This window comes from Oryctolagus cuniculus, chromosome 11, assembly GCF_964237555.1.
Source record: "Oryctolagus cuniculus chromosome 11, mOryCun1.1, whole genome shotgun sequence".
NCBI lineage: Eukaryota > Metazoa > Chordata > Mammalia > Lagomorpha > Leporidae > Oryctolagus > Oryctolagus cuniculus.
In genome coordinates this window covers 42,811,571-42,833,150 of record NC_091442.1, presented here as the reverse complement: position 1 = coordinate 42,833,150, position 21,580 = coordinate 42,811,571, and the positions used below count along the sequence as shown (strand labels likewise).

General features: G+C 52.7%; 1 pseudogene; it reads left to right on the top strand.

Annotated features, from left to right (window-relative positions):
- Positions 1-1,889: 1,889 nt before the first annotated feature.
- On the top strand, positions 1,890-17,755 carry LOC100346872 (SS18-like protein 2 pseudogene; annotated as a pseudogene).
- Positions 17,756-21,580: the final 3,825 nt, after the last annotated feature.

The window sequence follows — 21,580 nt, the reverse complement described above, 5'->3', positions numbered from 1 at the left end:
CTTCATTCAGTTGTGGGAGGACACCTGGGGACTCTTGTTCTGGTTTCGTGGGAGCCCTTGGTGTTTGTTAAGAGGATGAAATGACACGATGCACATCAAGCGTGGGGTTTCATGCCAAGACCAGGAGGTGCTTGATCAACCCAGAGGTGCGGATGGCTCACTCCTGGTGACAAGGAGCTTGCGTCCTAGCCCTGGCTCGCAGGGCCACTCAGGAATTGTGATGCTGGGGCCAGCAGTGTGGCACAGCAGGCTGAGCCACTACGTGCAATGCTGGCATCCCTCATGGGAACGTAGCCTCAAGTCCTGGTGGCTCTACTTCTGATCCAGCTCCTTGCTAAGGCACCTGGGGAGGCAGAAGATCATGGCCCAAGTACTTGGGTCCCCACCACCCGTGTAGGAGACCCGAATGGAGTCCCATGATCCCTGCTTTGGCGTGGCCCAGTCCTGGCTATTATGGCCTTCTGGGGGAGTGAAGCAGTGGATGGAAGCGCTCTCTTTATTTCTCTCTCTCTCCCTCTCTTTCCTACCCCTACCCTGCCTTTCAAATAAATAAATCTTAAAACATATTGCAGTGCAGGGTGGGTTAATTGTTGGGGTTCCCCAGATCATGTTATTTTGCCACCTGTGGTCACTCTCCCGCTCTCCTCTCTTGTTGGGGACAGGGTGGCAGAGCCTTCTCCCTTGTGCCTCTTCCCTTCCATTGCTGTATGGATCAGAAAAGACTCAGAGAAGTCAGAGAGGCAATCCCTTCCGGTGGGCATGGGGGAGACTTTCCATCCTGGGTGGACGGCTAAGGCAATGCAGCCTGCCACTTCCCTGCTCGTCTGTGAGCAGCCAGGGCTGCCCTCTGTGGACTACATTTCCTAGGCTCCCCTGCACTCTGGACTCTTGGTAGGTTCAGCCTATGGGAGGCACGGGCGCTTGGGAGGGAGAAGCCTGGGTAACTTCCCCACCAGCCCTCTCTGCTTTAGGTGCTGCCTCCTGCCAATGTCCGTGTTTCCTCCATGGCTCCAGCCCTTCTCATCCTTTGTCCTTGCAACCCTAGGGAAGTAGCAGTTCCTGATCTCTGAGCTGCATCACCTTCTCCATCATCCACTGTGGGACCACGTGGCCTGGGCTCTGTATTCCTGTTGGGATCCTGATGGCTGTGGCTACCACAACAGGACCTGTAAACTACTGGTGATTCTTCTTGTCCATAGGTTCCATATCTGCAAAATCAACCAACCATGGATTGAAGATATTTGAAAATAAAATCGGGTCTGTACCGAAAAGACTGTTCCCCTTCGCCATCAAAGCTCTAAACAACACAGTACAACACCTATTTATGTAGCATTTCCGTTGTCAGATGTTATTAGACACATACGGATGATTCAAAGTGTAGGGGAAGATTGCTTAGGCTGCATGCAAACCCCGTGCCATTTAAGGGACCTGAGCATCCACTATATGCTGATTCTGGTATTCCCGGGGGTCCTGGAACAAATGCCCCTCGACAACTTTGGGATGGCTGCATCTGAGTGTTCTCACTTCATAACTTCCAGATGTCTATGATTCTGCAAGACAATGTCACGGGATTTTTTTTTTTTCCCTAAGGCAACTTCCATACTGACTGTCTCCTAGGGTATGACTGCTTCTACTTTCTCCAGCAGACTCTTGGCAAAACGGGCCGTAGTCATTCCCCCTACATGTATCACATCCCTTTGCAATGTGACTTGGCTGCTCCTGCCATCCAGAGATGGCTCATTTCCACCCGCACCGGTCTTATGACTTGGCCAATAGAACGTGGTACAAGCAAGAGCCAAGGCCTCCAGGGGCTCAGCAGGCTTCCATTTGCTCCCTTGGAAACCTGCTCCACTGCAGGGCAGACAGGCCTGGGCTAGTGTGCAGGGGATGCGTGAACAGGGAAGCAGAAAGGAGCCACACCCCAGCTGAGACCATCGGGGACCAGCTTGTCCCCAGCCAGGCCCAAATGCACGAGCGAGGCCCTGCCCAGCTCAGCAGAACCATTCAGACTCCCTCTAGACGCGTGAGTCACGGTGCACTGTTTTTATTTTAAATTGCTAAGCAGCTCATACACCCCAGTGTACATGATACCAGGCAGCAGAGGATTCCACATTTGCTCCCTGTCCTTATGACTCATCACTCTGCATCCAGCAGTCCCCAGTGGCTGTGGGGATCTCCAAGGCCATAGCGGGGCATCCAACCCAGCTGGCTCCAACCTCAGAGGTCGACAGGAAGGTGTGAGTAGAGGGTTGAGCAACTGTGTCTTCCCGGTCGACTTCACAGGGTGGGTGCTGGACATAATGCCTGGTTCCTGTGGTGCTCCTGGGTGCTATGGGGAAGGGGGGGATGTGGCTGCTCCTTCCACTCTGCTGCACTTAGTGGGAAACTGAGGCAGAGAAAGGCTGCTAGCTGCCTACCCCAATCCCCTTTCCCTTTCTTATCTGTTCAGAGCCTCTGTCCTAGTATGAGAAGCATAGGTTTATGTTTCCTTGCCCGCCCCCCGCAACCCCGGGCCTGGTGAGCAATCTCTGTGGAAATTGTTAGAACAGATCTGGGATCTGGGACCAGGTGGGAGTCACCTCCTCTGCCCTCCCCTCCCTTCCCACTTCCAGGGTTTTTTTTTTTTTTTTTTTTTTTGACAGAGTTAGAGAGAGAGAGAAAAAGGTTTTCCTTCCGTTGGTTCACTCCCCAAATGGCCGCTACGGCCGGTGTACTGCACCGATCCGAAGCCAGGAGCCAGGTGCTTCTCCTGGTTTCCCATGCGGGTACAGGGCCCAAGCACTTGGGCCATCCTCCACTGCCTTCCCGGGCCACAGCAGAGAGCTGGACTGGAAGAGGAGCAACCGGGACAGAATCCAGCGCCCCAACCGGGACTAGAACCCGGGGTGCCGGCACCACAGGTGGAGGATTAGCCTAGTGGGCCACAGCACTGACTTCCACTTCCAGTTTCATCTCACACTGGGGAACCTTGAATACGCAGAAATGGTCAGCCCTGCTCCTTCACCCTCCAGCAGTCAGCAGCCTGCATGCCCCCTTCTAGAAGGGAGCATGTGGGATCATCTGTCTGGGTGGGTCCCCTTAGCATCACCAACTCCTTATCCCGTGGGGGAAGAACACAGCCAGGGAGCCAGGTGGGGCTCTGTGGGACCTGCAGCCTGGGCAGGGGTCTCTCTCACTAGGGTGCACGGGCAGTATCCTGATGTCATTGCAGACGTGGCTCTGTAGGGACACTGGACTTACCCCGCTTCCCAATGAGCCCCATTCCTTCTTCTTTGGAAGGCTCATTTCCCTTTTCCTAGCAATGTCAAGTTCAGGCCATTCCCACCCTCTCTGTGGTATGGCCAACAAGGTTTTCCTCTACAGAAAGCAAAACACCCACGTTGGGTCTGTGCTGGGGCACCCCCTTAGAAGGTCGCGAGACCCCAGAGGGGCCATCTTACCCCGCCCTGAGCAGATCCCCCTCTTGGGTGCTGCAGGCCTGTGAGTCGCCCACTCCACTCGTGTGACCCTGCCCCCACACCTGCTGGCCCTTCCTGTTTGAGACCACTCTGAGGCTCTCAGTTCCCAGCTGTGCTCTCCCGTCCTGGACCTTCTGCTGCTCAGAATGTCACCCAGGAAATGTGGAGCAGATGTTTTTGGCAAACCACTGGTCTGTGGTTAACCTGTGTGCTCATGGGTGTGGGGTGCACGTGGGGGTTCCTCCCCCCAACCCCACCTTTCCCCAGGCCACCTGGGCTCTTTGGCAGGGTGAGCCACGTATATATTTATAGCAACCATGGGCGTCCTGGAATAAATAACGTGACTAACGACACTGGGGGGATTGTCGGCCCCTAAATTAAACCCCTCACCAGCCCCCTCTGAGGTCAGCAGTCTCAGCTGGCGGCACCAGCTCCAGGGCCTTGACTGGAGCTGAGAAGCTGCTGCTATTACAGACGACAGAGTGAAGTTCTGTGAGGAGTGGGGACTTGACCCCCGCTTTCTGACTCCAGGGACTCCCTGGGCTTCTTGGGGGCCGGGGGGACTCTGCAAATGGCAACTTTTTCCAGCCGGGCTGCTTAAGAGGCTACGCGTTCATAGAGTGCTTCTGCGAGGGAAGAAGTCCCTGGAAGCTGTTCAGAGACCCGAGAAGATCTATGGGATGGAAAAGCATGCCAAGTCCCATGCAGAAGTGAAAGAGGGATGGGGCCAGCGCTGTGGCACAGTGGGTTAAAGCCCCGGCCTGCAACACTTGCATCCCATATGGCTGCTAGTTCATGTCCCAGCTGCTCCACTTCAGATCCAGCTCTCTGCTATGGCCTGGGAAAGCAGTGGAAGATGGCCAAGTGCCATAGGAGACCCGGAAGAAGCTCCTGGCTCCTGGCTTTGGATCAGCTCAGCTCTTGCCATTGTGGTCAATTGGGGAGTGAACCAGTGGATGGAAGACCTCTTTCTCTCTGGCTCTACTTCTCTCAGTAACTCTGTCTTTCAAATAAATAAAATAAATCTTAAAAAAAAAAAAAGTGAAAGAGGGGCTGGCGTTGTGGCAGCTATGGCTGCTTAGGTGTCTGTGACAACTCCACCAGCTCGCTTTCTTCCCCAAGTGAAGAGATCAGGGGTGCCGTGTTTTCCACCTTAAGCGGGTCCCTCAGCTTAGTCTTACTATCTACCTATCTACAACCAGGAGGTAAGAACGGCTAGTTTGGGGCAGTGCTGTAGTGTAGTGGGTAAAGCTGCTACCTACAATGCCAGCATCCCATATGCGCACCAGTTCAAGTCCTGGCTGCTCCACCTCTGATCCAGCTCTCTGCTGTGGCCTCAGAAAGCAGTAGAAAACGGCCCAAGTCCTTGGGCCCCTTCACCTGCATGGGAGACCCTGAAGAAGCTCCAGGCTCCCGACTTCAGATCAGAGCAGCTCAGACTGTTGCAAGCATCTGGGGAGTGAACCAGTGGATGCAGACCTCTCTGCCTCTGCCTCTCTGTAACTCTGTCTTTCAAATAAATATATATATTTTTTTCTAAGAAAAGAACAACTAGTTCACAGAGATCTTGCATGCGAAGTACTCCATGGAGGCTGAGTGTGTTAACTGTTAAAATTTGTATCATTACCACCACAGTTCTTTCTTCCAGGAACTTGGGATCTGTTCACTGAGATTTGGGTCAGCAGATGTAAAACTGGCTTCCTTCATTATTCCCAACATCTTTTGATGTGAAGGGCTCATGGGTTGCTGGGAGAGGGCCAAGAATCACGGAAAGGAAAAGGGGGAGACCTGGAACCTTCTCTTTTGCTTTCTAATTTTTTATTTGAGAGACAGAGAGCCCTATGCTGCGTGTTCCCTTCCCAAATGCCTGGGAGCCGAGAACTCAATCCAGGTCTCCCAGGGGGGTGGCACAGACCTGAGGACTTGAGCCATCACCTATAGGAGGGTGCTGGGATGTCCCAATGGGACCCATTGGGAGTGAGCTGGGATGCAAACCCAGGCACTCCTGTATGATGAGAGCATCCTAAGGGTCGTCGCAACTACTGTGCAAACCTTTCCTTTGGAGGTTGGCGTCAAGGCACCTGGAGAGGCTTGAGATGGCCACCTAAAGCTTGGGGACCTCATCACGATAAAGCACCGAACCTGCTGGGGTCTTTGAACAAAGCCAAGGTCTGTGGGGTTCAGGGGATGCCCTCTGCTTGGCATGTAGCTGAGGACAGACCCACAGAACTGAAGGGCAAGTTCCTGGCAACCACACCCCCACCCCTCTCCAATCCTGCCATCCCCTGTCCTTCCACTGGGCCACATGTTTGCTTCCCTGCCCGACAAGCCTTTTCCTGTCTTACCCACCCAGCAAACTTCTACACATCCATCCTTCAAACCCTGGCTGAGTTCCCACCCCACGGGGGCCCTCTGGCAGCAGCCCCAGGCAGAAGGAAACGCACCATTCCGTGTGCTCCCTGGGCTTGTCTATGCTTCTGCAGAGGCTCCAAAGAGCTCCTCTGGCCTTTCACGATAGGATCCCCACGGCTGACCCTGCTGACCATAGGGACGGCCAGAAACTGCTGAGAACTTGAACCGCACTTAATGCTCTGACCGCACTGCCCTGCGGACCCACACCCGCCGCATCACAGGTGAGACAGACGGGTGTTCAAACGCGGCAGGTGCCTTGGGAAGCCCCGGAGGGAAAGAGACCAGTTTATCCCCCTCTTTCCTGCACCTAGGAGCTGGCAGGTGCTCACTCAAACACCAGATGACATAAAACATCCCAGGGCACCGATGTACCCAGGTTTATGAAACCATCGCCCTGATGTCGCTGTGACTATTTCCGGCCCCAGCTCCGTCGCCTGGGCTGGATGATTTCCTTTGGGTCGGTTGCTGGGAGTGGAACAACCCGGGCCTCCCCCGCCACGGCTGCCAAGCTTCAGCGCTGCGCCACGTCATCTTCCCTGCCGGCCGCTGCCGCGGGAAGCGGCGAGCGCCTCTGGGCAGCCGGCCCCGCATTCACCTGGACGCGTGGCTGCAGGGCGGCAGCGGCGGCGGCGGCGGCGGCTGCAGGGCTGTGGCCGAGTTAGGCACCCCACGGCGGCCGCCGCCGCCGCATCCCCGCGCGCCCTGCCCCGGCTGCCTCCTTGGCAGCCGCGGGATTCAGCCTGGGGCCGGGCCCAGCCCGCAGGCTTCGCCGTCTGGCCACTTGGCGGCCACCGGCTTCCTTATTTGGAGGGACGGGAGATGGGGGAGGGAGGCGGCTCCGGGAGGAACACTTAGAGCAGAGGAGGCCCAGGCGGCGGGGAGAGGTGGCCCTGGGTGCCCGTGCGGGGCCGAGCCTCGAGGCCGCCCTCCCTGCGCTCCGGGGTTCTGCTCTCTGCAGCTTCCCATCCTGGGCTCCCAGCTCGCGCTAGCCTGGGGCTGGCCGGCAGCCATGGCCTCCCTCTCCCCACCACATGGACCCCTCTTGCTCTCTGGCTCCTCCCCATTGCATCCCTTTATGTGCGCATCTTCTCCGGGCATCTCCACTCCCACTACAAATATGGGCAGGCCATGGGCTAGCAGCACCGGGATGAGGCTAGCTCAGTGGCGCCCAGTGTGACCCAGGGACACAGACTGGGAGGTGTCCCATTCAATTTTTGTGTGTGCTACGGTTGCCAAGTAAAATCCAGGAGGCCAGTTCCATTTGAATTTCAGATTGGCAATGAATAATATGTTTTTATTTATTTAATTATTTTTATGCAGGGAGGAGAGAGAAGGGGGGGGGAGAGAGAGAGAGGGAGAGAGACAGAGAGAGAAAGAGAAGAGAGAGGAGAGAGATCTTCTATCCTCTGACTCACTTCCAAAATGCCCACCAGTCAGGACTGGGGGCCAAGCTGAAGCCAGGAGCCCACAACTCAGTTCAGGTCTCACACAGAGGTGACAGCGCTTGAACTGTTCCTGCTGCCTCCTAGGGTGCACATTCATAAGAAGCTGGAAGCTGGGGGTGGAGCGGGACTTGAACTCAGGCACTCAGATTTGGAATACAGATGTCCCAAGCAGCATCTTAACCACGGCACCAAATGCCTGCCGCATGAATATTCTTAATTTTTAAAAAAATCTATTTATTTATTTGGCAGGTAGAGGTACAGACAGAGAGATCTTCCGTAAGCTAGTTCACTCCCCAAATGGCCACAATGGCTGGAACTGGGCCAACCTGAAGCCAGGAGCCAGGAGCTTCTTCCAGGTCTCCCATGTGGGTATAGGGGCCCAAGCACTTGGGCCATCTTCTACTGCTTTCCCAGGCCATTAGCATGGAGCTGGATCGGAAGTGGAGCAGCCAGGACTCGAACCAGCACCCATATGGGATGCCGGCACCGCAGACGGAGGCTTAACCTACTACACCACAGCAACAGCCCTTCATGAATATTCTTAGTAGAAGTGTGTCCTGTTCAATATTTAGTCTAAGCACGTCCCAAATATTTCATAAGGAACACACTTTAAAAACAAAGCATTCATTTTTAACCCGAAGTTCAGAATGAACCAGGCCTTGTGCATTTGTATTTGCTAGAGCCGCTGTATTTCCCTTAACTCTTGGAATTCGGAATCTCTCCCCCACCCCCAACTTCCATCCTTCACCTTTTTGGTGGCGATCTGGCTCCTCCTAGACCAGAGCCCTTTTTTTAATTTCCCTCCTCCCCTGGGTTTTATTTACTCTAGCAAAGTCACCCGAGTCTCAATTTCCAAGTCTTTGATGTTATTACTGGAGTCTGGAGTTGAGGCAGCATAAGCTCTTAGGAAGGTTTCTTCAGGACATTGGAAGGAAATTAAACCTCAGAAAATATGCTTGACATTTTTTTTTCTTTCTAAAAAGAAAGCCCGTGGACCGGGCTCTGTTACGGTCACGGGAGCATGAACAACGGAGTTAGGGCCAAAAAGCTCATTTCTCAAGCCGCCACCAGCTGCAGCCCGAGCCAGGGAGTAATTTATCTCCAGCCGCCCTGGCCACTTTCTCAGGGTTTCCGTCCTCAGCTGAATTTGCTCAGGGGCCCCAGGCTTTGGAGGCTCAGAGTGCTCAGAGAAATAAGCCAGACCAGCGCTCCCCAAACTGTCAAGGTGCACAAAAGTCACCCAGGACGGGCTGACCCCATCTCACCAACTCGGGGTCTCCGGGGGTGGGACCCAGGCATCCGCGGAAAATCACAGCTCCCCAGATGGTTCTAGGTTGAGAGCAGTGCCTCTCCACGGCTTCTGGAGCGGAAGATCAGGGACCCCGCCCCCCTTCTGTTGGTTGGGACAATTCTGAGGAGTGTAACCCCCTTCTACTTGGTTGTCTATCCCTGGTGGCCCAGTTTCCCATGGCGCCCCCTAAAGGCTGCCTTCTCGTCGCTGTTTCTCTTTTCTGTGGCGCGTGCTAAGATCATACCCCTCAACCCCATCATCCGCTTGGGCTGCTGACAGATATCAGTCTGTGATGGGGGCCTTCTTGCCCATAGATTGCTTTCTGCTTTTTTTTTTTTTTTTTTTGACAGGCAGAGTGGACAGTGAGAGAGAGAGAGAGAGAAAGGTCTTCCTTTTGCCGTTGGTTCACCCTCCAATGGCCGCCGCGGCTGGCGCACCGCGCTGATCCAAAGGCAGGAGCCAGGTGCTTCTCCTGGTCTCCCATGGGGTGCAGGGCCCAAGGACTTGGGCCATCCTCCACTGCACTCCCTGGCCACAGCAGAGAGCTGGCCTGGAAGAGGGGCAACCAGGACAGAATCCGGTGTCCCGACCGGGACTAGAATCCGGTGTGCCGGTGCCGCAAGGCGGAGGATTAGCCTATTGACCTGTGGCGCCAGCTGCTTTCTGCTTTAAAACTGAACTCTCCATCTAACAGGAGGCCTGGAACAGCAGACTTTTTGGGCGCTACTGGCTTGGACATTCCAAGTTGTCGTGGGTACGAGGCGCCGGGCAATCAATTTTACACACGTAACTTGGTATTTTTCCAAGCACATCTTCTTCATTGACTCACTGAGGTTAACCATGGCTGCCCATTAATGTTATTGAAGAGGATGGAATAAAATTGTAGCCATAGAAGGCAGAATTCGTGCTCCCTTTCTTCACATCCCAGCAGTGGCAATCATATATGTATCTGCACTTCCAGCCTGCTGGGGGCAGAGTGTACTTCCTGCTTCCTGGTGCTGGTCTTTGCCATGTGACTTGCAGTGACCAATAGGACATTAGCAGATATGATGCAAGTGACAGTTTGAAGGGAGCTGTGCTGTTAGGTACACGCTGTGCTTTCCTCGTTGCACATGCCTTTCTTTAGGTCACCGCTGGTTCTAGAAGCACGGGGAGCATCCTTTGGAGATTTGAAACCATTCTGTGGCTTGCAGTCAAGCCTGGCCAAACCCACTTAGATCAGCCAAGCTCTACTTAATCTGCAGGTATTGTGTGCTGCGAGTTTTGTCACATGGCTTTACTGTGGGAGTGGCTAGCGGATTCAGTATTCATGGATACACCCAGCACAGGGCTTAGCATGTTGTAGGGGGTCAGTACCTGCCAGTTCCAGTCTCTCCCCAGCACATACAGTAATGTGGAGGCCAAGGCATGGCCTTGATTCTTTTTTTTTTTTTAAAGATTTATTTATTTATTTGAAAGTCAGAGTTACACATAGAGAGGAGAGGCAGAGAGAGAGAGAGAGAGAGAGAGAGAGAGGTCTTTCATCCGCTGGTTCACTCCCCAATTGGTCACAATAGCTGGAGTTGTGCTGATCCAAAGCCAGGAGCCAGGAGCTTCTTCCGGGTCTCCCATGCAGGTGCAAGGGCCCAAGGACTTGGGCCATCTTCTATTGCTTTAGCAGGCCACAGCAGAGAGCTGGATCGGAAGTGGAGCAGCTGGGACTAGAACTGGCGCCCATATGGGATGCCGGTGCTTCAGGCCAGGGCGTTAACCCACTGTGCCACAGCGCTGGCCCAGCCTTGATTCTTATCCCTCAAATCAGACTCCTAGATCAAGACCTTGCAGCGAGACCCGTGCTGGGATGGAAGTTCCAGCCCACAATGGTGCCTCCCACCCTGGGCATTCCTTTGTTTCTCATGCAGCTGTGGCCAGAGAGGGGGACCTCTGCAAAATATTAACTCCTCCTGGAACACCTCTTTTTTTTTTTTTTTTTTTTTTTTGACAGGCAGAGTGGACAGTGAGAGAGAGAGACAGAGAGAGAAAGGTCTTCCTTTGCCGTTGGTTCACCCTCCAATGGCCGCCGCTGCAGCCGGCGCACCGCGCTGATCCGATGGCAGGAGCCAGGGTCCAGGTACTTCTCCTGGTCTCCCATGGGGTGCAGGGCCCAAGCACCTGGGCCATCCTCCACTGCACTCCCTGGCCATAGCAGAGAGCTGGCCTGGAAGAGGGGCAACCGGGACAGAATCCGGCGCCCTGACCGGGACTAGAACCCGGTGTGCCGGTGCCGCAAGGTGGAGGATTAGCCTATTGAGCCACGGCGCCGGCCCGGAACACCTCTTTTAAAGCAAATCCAAGTCCATCTCTGCCTGAGCTTTCCTAGACGCCAGCCACAAAGGCCTCCCTTCTTGTCTGTGTTTCTTGCTTAGCTCCTGGCATAATCTGTCTCCTACCATTTCACTTTCCACCTGCCATCATTAAAGATAACTCTATCACAGTAGTCAACATTTTCTTTCTTTTAAAATTTTTTTTATTTATTTGAAAGACAGAGAGAGAGAGAGAGAGAGGGAGAGAGAGAGAGAGAGATAATTGCATTCATTGGTTCAGTTCCCATATGGCCACAATGTGCTGGGGCAGGCCTGGGCCAAAGCCAGGGACCCGGAACCCCATTTGGTCTCCCACGTAGTGGCTGTGGCCCAAGTACTTGGGCTTTCTTTTGCTGCTTCCCCAAGCACATCATCAGAGAACTAGATCAGAAACAGAGCAGCCAGGACATTCTGATATGAGATGCCAGTGCTGCAAGTGGCAACTTAACCTGCTTTTTTTTTTTTTTTTCTTTTTTTGGTAGTCAACACTTTCAACACCAGTTGCATACCAGGCACTATGCTAGGTGCTCAACACAAATATTTGTTCAAAAGTCAACACATCCAAGGGAGAGCACATTAACACTTGATTAACAGACTGTCCAGTGGTTTTGAGTCTCATGTGAGTCCATGTTCCAAAAGCTCAATTAACTTTGAAAATGTATTTTTAAATAGTCAACACATCCTTATGATATACTTGATGGAATTACTCCCATTTTACACAAAAGGAAACTGAGGCCTACAGGGATTTGGCCACAATTGACCCTAAAGCCATCCTCTTACTCTCACCCCATAGCCAACTTGGTCTCTCTGATGGGACTGTCAGGTCCTTGAGAGAAGACATGGTACTGGATCAGCTTGCTGGACACGTCATCTGCAGTAGGCACATGGCTGTCATTTGGTGAGTGGCTGACAGGAGCCTGTAAGGGGTGTTTATGTTAGGGGCAGAGCTGGCTCTGCCAAGTAGTAGAAGGATGTTTGGCGCAATCATGAGTCTATATGGATGGTCCCATGTTGTAGAAGGGTTGAGGTTGGGTGGGGTGGGAGAGCAGAGAGGCTGTAGAGGGGCCCAAGCACCCTAAGTTGGTTCCTGGACAAGGTCCTTGTACAACCATGTCCTCTGAGGCTCTCAAACCATTGTGTCAGACCCTGGCAAGAGCATCCTTTTTTTCCACTGTAAGAGAAAGTTGTCCACTGGCCTTGGCTGTATCTAAGGGGGACCCTTCAGAATGATCCTGGAGTGAAGATTCATGGGAGTGCCATTGGGGGAAGCCAGGAAGGGGGTGACAGAAGCAGGCTAGGGTGGTGAGAACGCCAAGCCAGGGCCATCTCAGGTGGAATCCCATTGAAGCTGGCTTCAGCAGGTCCCATGGAGGTGCCCTAGACTATGAGGGACCCCTCTGAGCTCTCTTGACCCAAGGCAAGGGACCTGGACTTTCCAGGCCCAGTGGCCACAGCAGGAGAAGCCCTCCAAGGAGGAGCCCCAGGTGCCCAGTGTGGGAAGCAAAAGCACTTTGAGCTGGGAAAGGTCAGGGACACGATTGGCAAAAAGGGATCCAAGACAAAGGGTGGGGGACCAACAGTGCCTGCTTGGGGGGTGGGGTCCAAGGGTCAACTCTCTCCCATACCCTAGAGGTCCCTCTGCCCTGACCCTTCCACGAGATGTATTTTTGCTTAACTTATGCAATGCTGACTGCTCAATGTCAAAGTTTTTGCAAGAAGCCGGCGCCGTGGCTCAATAGGCTAATCCTCCACCTTGCGGCACCGGCACACCGGGTTCTAGTCCCGGTCAGGGCGCCGGATTCTGTCCCGGTTGCCCCTCTTCCAGGCCAGCTCTCTGCTATGGCCAGGGAGTGCAGTGGAGGATGGCCCAGGTGCTTGGGCCCTGCACCCCATGGGAGACCAGGAAAAGCACCTGGCTCCTGGCTCCTGCCATCGGATCAGCGCGGTGCGCCGGCTGCAGCAGCGGCCATTGGAGGGTGAACCAACGGCAAAGGAAGACCTTTCTCTCTCTGTCTCTCTCTCTCACTGTCCACTCTGCCTGTCAAAAAAAAAAAAAAAAAAAAAAAAAGAATTTGCAAAGTTTTTGCAAGAGTGGCCAGCATTTAAAATCCCAGGCAAGTTCCACCAAAAAGTCCAGGCCTCTGTCTCCTCTAGGAGAATCAGCCTTCTTAGCAGAGGCCCACATATCCACATGGCCACAGCTGGTGGATGCCAGAGTCCACCCAACCTGAGTAGTTTTGCTTGGTGGCCTTGAATCCACAGTCCCCACTAATCTCTATTGTGTCCCCAAACCGTGGGCTATCGTTTTTCTTATTTCCCATAAGAAAGAGAAAGGCTTTTGGTATTCACATCTCCAGAGTGGAGCAGACATCCCTAGGCAAGGATGGGTAGCATGAATAAAAGATGTGTCTGTGTCAGGAGCAGAGTTCAGGGGCCAACGTTGTGGCCAAGCAGGAGCAGCTGCCTGCGACATGGGCATCCCATACGGTGCCAGTTCGAGTCCCAGCTGCTCCACTTCCAATCCAGCTCCCTGCTAATGCACCTGGGAAGGCAGCAAAAGACAACACTAGTACCTGGGCTCCTGCTGTCCTTAAGGGAGACCAGGATGGAGTGCCTGGCTCCTAGCTTCAACCTGGCCCAGGTCTGACTGTTGTGGCCATCTGGGGAGTGAACCAGCTGATGCAAAATCAATCAGTCTCTCTCTCCCTCCTCCTCTCTCTGTCACTCTGCCTTTCAAATACATAAAAATAAATAATAAAAAAAAAAGAGTATAACTCAGGGGCAGGCTTTGGCTCAGTGGCGAAGATACTTGGTACACACATGTCCCATATTGGGGAACTTCTGTTTGAGTCCCAGTTCTCCCAATTCCAGCTTACTGCTAATGTGCACCCTGGGAGGCAGTGGGTGATGGCTCATCCTGGCTCCTGGCTTCAGACTGGTCCAGCCCCACTGCTGTGGGGAGTGAACCAGCGATGGAAGATCTCTGTCTCTGTCTCGCTGCCTTTCAAAGGAATATATAGAAAGAAAGAAAGAAAGAAAGAAAGAAAGAAAGAAAGAAAGAAAGAAAGAGAGATACAGTTCAAATGCCAGGATAAGCCGGGCCCCTCATGGCCTTGTATTTGTCCCCTCTGTTGTGAGCGGTATGCTCCCACCAGACTCTTGTTTTTCCACCAAGATCCAGCTGTTCTGTGCCCCTTCCCCCACCCCTTTTGTTAAAAGCAGCTGTTTTTCCCCTTCCAGCCCTCCAAGTGCTGATTTCATCTCTTTCCTGACAAAAGTTTGGAGCCGGCAGGGAAATGGTTTGGCAGCAAATCAACTCGCGGTGGGAGGAAGGAGCCACGTGGAGAGCGCAGATGCTGGGTGAGGGTCTGGGATGAGGGGTCAGGAGGAGGGCTGGGCGCAGGCTCTGGAGAAGTCCCCGGGGGTCCAGGAGCGGGGAGGGGAACTCCAGGCTCTGTGGCACTCCCCCCACCCAGATGCTCCCAGAGACTCCAGCTAGGGGCAGAGCCCAAGGACGTCTTCCCAGTAGCGTTCCTTCCTCTCCATGCAGCCTGTGAGGGCTGGGGACAAGCCAGCAGGGACACGCAGAGGAGCCACTGGGGCCGGCAGCAGCTGGCTCCTTCCCCACCTCCGCTCTACAGGCAGACTTTTGAGCACAGATGTTTGTTGACTGTGCAGGGAGACTGGGGAGGTAATGAGATGCCTAGGGGATGACCCACGACTAGGGAGCTGGTCAATGTGGCCAATCAGCCCTAGGGCCTACGGGCAGCTAGAGCAGTGTCCACACCCGTGTTGTCTCCCTGGGGGCCTGGGATCGTTCCTGCTGCCACCCACAGTCATCACAGCTCCCTAGTTCTTCTCATCAATACCGTTCTCACCAACTGAGAGCCGAGCCAACGTCTCTGGCTGAGTCCTGGAAAAATTCCTTTCTCCTTGACTCTGCCAAAAAAAAGCGTTGAAAATTTCCAAAAGGAACGTTGAACTGAGACACAGAGTAGGGGAAATGGAGACTTGGAGACATGGGTAGATTCACAAGGCACAGAAGTCTGAATTCACCTTGACCGTCAGTCTCGGGAGGTCCTGCTTGCCGAGAAGTGTGGTGGAAGCCACAGTCCCTGAAATCCCTCAGCTTAGGTGGGCTGGGGTAAAGGTCAGCACACACAGGGAAATCATCCATGGAGGAGGGGCCAGGGGCAGGGCTAGGGGCTGCTTCCTGCCTGGAAGGGGCTCTCCACCCCCTGCCATGCCCTGGCCTCGGGACTTATCCTGCCCCTTCCCCTTCCATGAAAAAAACCCTGAGTTTCCTCCTTCACCGTTTCCTGGAAATTGCTGGCTCCGGGCTCAGGATGGCCCTTCCTCCCGCCACTCCCACCTCTTCTGCCTGTCTGGTTTTGCGAAGCACAGTCACAGGGCCCAGGCTTTTCTGTCCAGGAGCAGCCAAGCTCTGCTGGGCCCACCAATGGGTCAGTATGGACTCTGTAGGACTCCCTGGTTCCAGGCCTCAATCATTTTGGAGGTCCCCTAAGTGTTTGGTGTCTGACTTGAGCAACTGAACTTAACCTTGGGGAAGCCATGGCTGACCTACCCAAGTGTAACATTTATAAAAGCGTTGTTTTACCATAGTTAATGCCAGGCCGGCGTAGCAGTGTAGTAGGCTAAGCCACTGCCTGCAATATCAGTAACCCCATATGGGCACTGGTTCATGTCCCGGCCGCTCCACTTCCAATCCAGCTCCATGCTAATGGCCTGGGAAAAGCAAAAGAAGATGGCCCAAGTGCTGGGGCTCCTGCTACCCATGTGGGAGACCTGGAAGAAGCTCCTGGGTTCTGGCTTTGGCCTGGCCCAGCCCCAACTGTTGTGGCCATCTGGGGAATGAACCAGAGGATGGGAGCTCTCTCCCTCTGTCTCTTTAGTTCTGACTTTTGAATAAATAAACAAAGTTTTAAAAAGATAATAAAAACCATTAAACAGACAGTGCGTGTATATGTTAATGTAGTCAAATGTGAACATAGGTGGCTTCTTTCCCTGTCTCCTCTTCTCTCTAGAGGCAACCACTGCCTTGTGCATCTCCCAGAGGTAGTTTATGCAAGCGCGTGTATACACACACATATACTCTCTGCTAGTACACACACACACACACACACACACTCTGCTAGTATACACACACTCTCTGCTAGTATACACACACAATGCAAGTATACACACACACTCTGCTAGTACACACACACACAATGCTAGTATACACACACATACTATGCTAGTACACACACTCTGCTAGTGTACACACACACACACACACACACACACACAGAGTTGACTCTCTATCCCAGTTCCACATCCACAAATTCAGCCAACAGCAGATTGAAAATGCTAAAAAACAATTGCAACTGTACTGAACAAATATGGACTTTTTTTCCTTGGCACGATTCCCTCAATAACTCACCATAACAACTATTTGCATAGCACTTACGTTGTATTAGGGATTCTGAGTAATCTAGAGATGACTTAAGGTAGAGGGGAGGATGTGCATAGATTATATATGCAAGTATTACAAGATTTTACCAAAGAGAATTGAGCATCTGTGGATTTTGGTATCTGCAGTTGGTGGGAAGGGGGTTCTTGGAACCAATCCCCCATGGATGCTGTGAGCGTGTGTGTGTATGTGGGGGGGGGGTATGTATACCCATCCAGCTAATGTATTTTGGAAATCATTTACTATCAGCACATAAAGTGCTTCTTCATCACAAAAATGGCTGCAGCATTCCTGTAGGACTGTGCATTTATCTAGCCCCTTCCCTACTGCCAGGCACTGGGCCTGCCTTCTAGCTCACTCGCTCAGGAAGCTTTCCCAGTGTATTGGCAGGTGCGCCGTGCACCTGCAGGACAGCACCCTAGAAGAGGGATTGCTTGGTCAAATATTGCCAGAATGTCCTCTCGAGTGAGTGTATTGCTTTTTGTTCCCATTAATAGTATTTGAGAGTGTCTATTTCTCTATGCCCTCAGAGCACAGAGAGCCAGCCAGCCTTTTGCTGGTCTAAGAGCTAAGTGATTGGTGACACGGTGCTCCGAGGTTCCTGAGGTGGGAATCTACCCAGGCTCCCTGGGATGTTGGTGGCCTTCGTACCCGACTGGCTGAGGGGCAGTGCGGAAGCTGATCAAGAGACCACCCAGCGGCTCCTGGAAGAGAACGAGCAGCTCATCGGCTGTACCGTGGAGTATCAGTACAAGGGCCGGGCGAGCAAGTGCCTCCAATACTGGTGTGTGTTACGTAGAAGTCTCATTTATCTGGCTACCAATGCACAAGCCAGCCCAGCCCATACTTCAAAAGCAGAATAATCTTCCTGTTGGCCATTGTGAAGAGAAATTGAATATAATCAGTTCCTACCAAATGGAGACAGAATCTTTACCAACTCAGCTGCTCAAAACATGAAGGAAACCCCTGTGGCTCTTTTAAAAATGTGAAGAAGGGGCTGGTGCTGTGGTGTAATGGGTGAAGCTACCGCCTGCAGTGCCGGCATCCCATGTTGGTGCTGGTTCGAATCCCGGCTGCCCCACTTCTGATCCAGCTCTCTGCTGTGGCCTGGGAAAGCAGTAGAAGATGGCCCAAGTCCTTGGGCCCCTGCACCTGTGTGGGAGACCTGGAGGAAGCTCCTGGCTCTTGGCTTTGGATTGTCAGAGCTCGGGCCATTGCGGGCCATTTGGGGATTGAAACAATAGGTGGAAAATCTCTCTTTCTCTCTCTGTCTCTGCCTCTCTCTGTAACTCTGCCTTTCAATAAAATAAATAAATATTTTTTAAAAATGTGAAGAAGGCTGCAGACTTAACTGTGTTCTCAGTATAAATATTTGTCTTAATAATTAAGCAGATCCCTCAATAGATTGGGCCCAGACATCCTTTCCTGAAATGAGAGCACGTTTGCAAAACAGACACAGTGGACAGCTTCAAGGCTACGTTTTGGCTCCAGCCTAAGAAGTTTCTACTGAGTGTTGGGTGATCAGCAGGAATTGGTGAGACTCTTGACTCTGACCTTGCCAGATGGACACGTGGCTGTGTGGCTCCTTCCGACCAGTTTGTAAATGTCCTCTCTCTGACGACTCTTTTCCGGTTGCTTTGAAATAAAACTTGCTTTTTCACAATAAATAAAAAAATAAAATAAAAGCAATTGGCGTGCAATAGTAATGACAGGGGCTGGTGTTGTGGTGTAGTGGCCTTCCCCACAATACGCCCTACCGGGCCACCAGAACCCCACTCCCTGCCTCTGTCTCCTCCTTGGTTCTCATGGGCACTGTGGAACCTTCCTGCCCAGCAACGCTGCCGATACCACTCCACGCTACGCAGCCGCAGACAGGAGAGTTTTAACAACAAAGGTGACATGGTGGTCAACCGAAGCTCTGGGCTCCCCACCAAATCCAGTCAGTACCTCCACGTGGTTCTAGCCACGTCCCTGGGTCCCCAGCGCTGAGCCTGACTGCTGCTGCCCCCCTGCAGGCGATGCCTTCTGTAGCATTCACTCTGTAAAGGCCACCTGTGCAATTGCTTCTGGTTGGTTTTTCACCCCCTAAATCGGAGTTTATTCAAAGAAAAATGATTCTCGCATGGCGTTTGAGAAAGGTCAGCGCATTGCAGGGCTGGGAATGTTCATGGGTCTTGGAAGGAAGACGCGGGAGGCTCGGAGCAGGCAGCTTCCTCTCTGCTTTGCAGTGATCTCCGCCCAGCCTAGGGGGGCCCAGGTCAGCGGGGCTCACTGGTTCCTCCCGTAGAGCCGAGGGCTGGCCGCAGATCAGCTGGCCACCAGGCTAAGCGAGGGACTTGTTTCTCACTGAAATATGAAGAGCTGGAATCTACTAACCCTTGGAGGGATTTTTTCCTTTCATAAGTAGATTTTAAAATATTTTAAATTTTCTGTTCATCTTAATTTCCCCCTGACCTTTCATTTTGAAATGTTTTAAACCATAGAGAAACTACAAGAACAATCACTGTTAAATTCACTAACACTCAAACGTTTTGCCTCATTTGCTAACTCTCTCAAAAAATATGCACAGGCCAGAAAATATCAGGAATAATTTTTTGCCTTTCTCTCTTTCTCTCTCTCTCTCTGTCTCTGTCTCTCTTTCTTCTTCTGGGCCTTTTCCTCTTCTGTCCTTTTCTTCAGTATTTGAGAGCAGGTGGCACATAGCCCAACATTTTGCCCAGCTGTTTCTGGACGTGTCTATGACGATCATGGACATTTTCCCACAGAAGAACAAAACTGTCACCACACTTGACGGATTTAATTAACGTAGATACAAACCCAGTTTCCGTAGGCGGCCTCCTTTCTGATTCTTGCTGGTTTTTTTTTAAATAATTATTCTAAAAGATTTATTTATTTATTTGAAAGGCAGAGAGAAAGAGACAGACATAGAGGTCTTCCATTGTTAAGTTCACTCCCCAAATAGCTACAACAGCCGGGGCTCGGCCAGCTGAATCCAGGAGCCTGGAACTCCCCTCCAGGTCTCCAATGTGGGTGGTGGGGGTCCAACTACTTGGGCCATCATGTACAGCCTTCTCAGGTGCATTAGCAGGGAGCTGGATTGGGAGTAGAGCAGCCAGGACTTGAACCAGTACCCATACGGGAGGCCAGTGTTGCAAGCAGTGGCTTAACCTGCTGTGCCACAGCACTGGGCCCAGACCTTACCATTTACCGTATGTAGAGCCAGGACCTGTCAGCTCAGTCACTGGCACCATGACCCTGACCTTTTAAAGTCTTCAGACCATTTGTTTTGTAGAATATGCCCCAACTGGATTTGACTGATGGTCCTCAGGAAGTTTTGGGTTGAAGTGGCTTTTTGGTTTGTTTTTGCTTTTTGTTTTGGTCAGGATTCATCTTCATTTTTCTTCCATTGTATTTTTGTTTCATTCTTTTTTTAAAAAAAAAAAAGATATATTTATTTATTTCAGAGGCAGAGAGGGAGAGACAGAGACAGAGACAGACAGAGAGAGAGAGAGAGAGAGAGAGAGAGGCCAGGGCTGTGCCAGACTGAAGCCAGCAGCTCCTTCTGGGACTCCCATGTGGGTGCAGGGGCCCAAACACTTGGGCCATCTGCTACTGCTTTCCCAGGTGCATTAGCAGGCAGCTGGATCAGAAGTAGAGTGCCTGGGACTTGAACTGGCACCCATATGGGATGCTGGCACCACAGGCAGACACTTAATCTACTACACCACAGCACCTTCCATTCTATTTTTGAATAGCTGTTACACTTGCGTGAAATAAAATCCAGGATGTAGACAGTACACATTCCGAAAGGTCTCCCTCTTTCTCTGGTCCCAGCAGGGCCCCAGGTCCTTCCCTGGACTGGCAAAGCCCGCTCACACGTCCTGTGTCTTCTTCCAGAGCTGACCACAAGAAGCTCTGTGATGGTGGCTCCCACGTCTCTCACCAGACTGTTCCATGGGCGGGTATGTCTGATGTGCCTCTTGCTTGCGTGGAATCCCTGGAAAGCTCTAGGGGGGCCACCTAAGCACCTCACTCAGCCCACAGGACCGAGCTCTGGCCTGGCCCACTCTCAACCTTGCCCTACTCCACTGGTGCCTGGAGAGGCCCCGGCATTGCAGCCTCTGCACACCCCCGCCATGCGCCGCTCCCTCTCTCTGCACTGCTCTTGCTGCCCTTGGCCCAGCCAGCTTCCCAAGGTCCCCTGTCCCACCCTGCCCTCCCCTTGCTCCAGGAGGGAGACACTGCTTCTAATTCGGGCACCGAGTGCATTGCCTGGTGCCTAGCAGGTTTTTGGTAAATATTTATATAGAGAGAGTGAATATGTGTGAATCCTTCGTGTCATGGCAGCTGGGTTAAGAGAGCCAGGGCTTGAGGGTGGAAGTGGAAGACATACCCTCCCCTCTCTCGCTCCATTGCCCAGCTACAGCAGGTCAAGTTCAGGGCCAAGAGGAAGAAGCCACACCTCCCCATGCTGGCCAGTACTCAGCAATGGTGCCAGTGAGGAACAGGGTCCCCTCGCCAGGCCTGGACCATGGGCTTCCTGGGAGGGGGAAGGGAGGACAGAGCAGGGAATGGAAGCAAGGCGTGCAACCAAACAGGAATGAGAACCGGGGTTCCTCAGAAGGGCCCAGGCTGGAGTGGGAGTTATCCTGTGGATGTACAGCTCCGGCCTCCATGAAGAGTCCTGCTCCACCCTGCCAGGAGCTCCTGGCAATGCCTGGCTGAGGGCACGGCCAAGGCCAGGCAAGGCTATGACAAGTCTCCCTGGTGGAGGTGGCAGGAGGTAGAGACGGTGACTTCTGCAGTGTCTTTTGGGCCACACAAGATTGTCTAAGGGAGGACAATCTGCAGACAAAGGGTCCCCGTGTTTTGCCGGTGGTTGGAGAGAAAGCCAAGTCCACCAATAGCACCGTCCCTCCCTCTCCCTGCCCTTGGGGGTTGAAGCACAGGACAGCGCCAGCAAACCTGTACCTACTGTAGAGCTGTGGAGGTGGGGAGGGAGTGGATGGTACTGGAGGAAAACAAAACCCAGCAGGATAATCACAGTGCATGCAAGAAGCTTAGTTTTGTTTTTTAGATTTCTCTGCAGCTTTTGATTTTTTTTTAACCACGGATGCCAATTATTTGCATACTTTTATATAAAGAAAAGTATCGTTCCA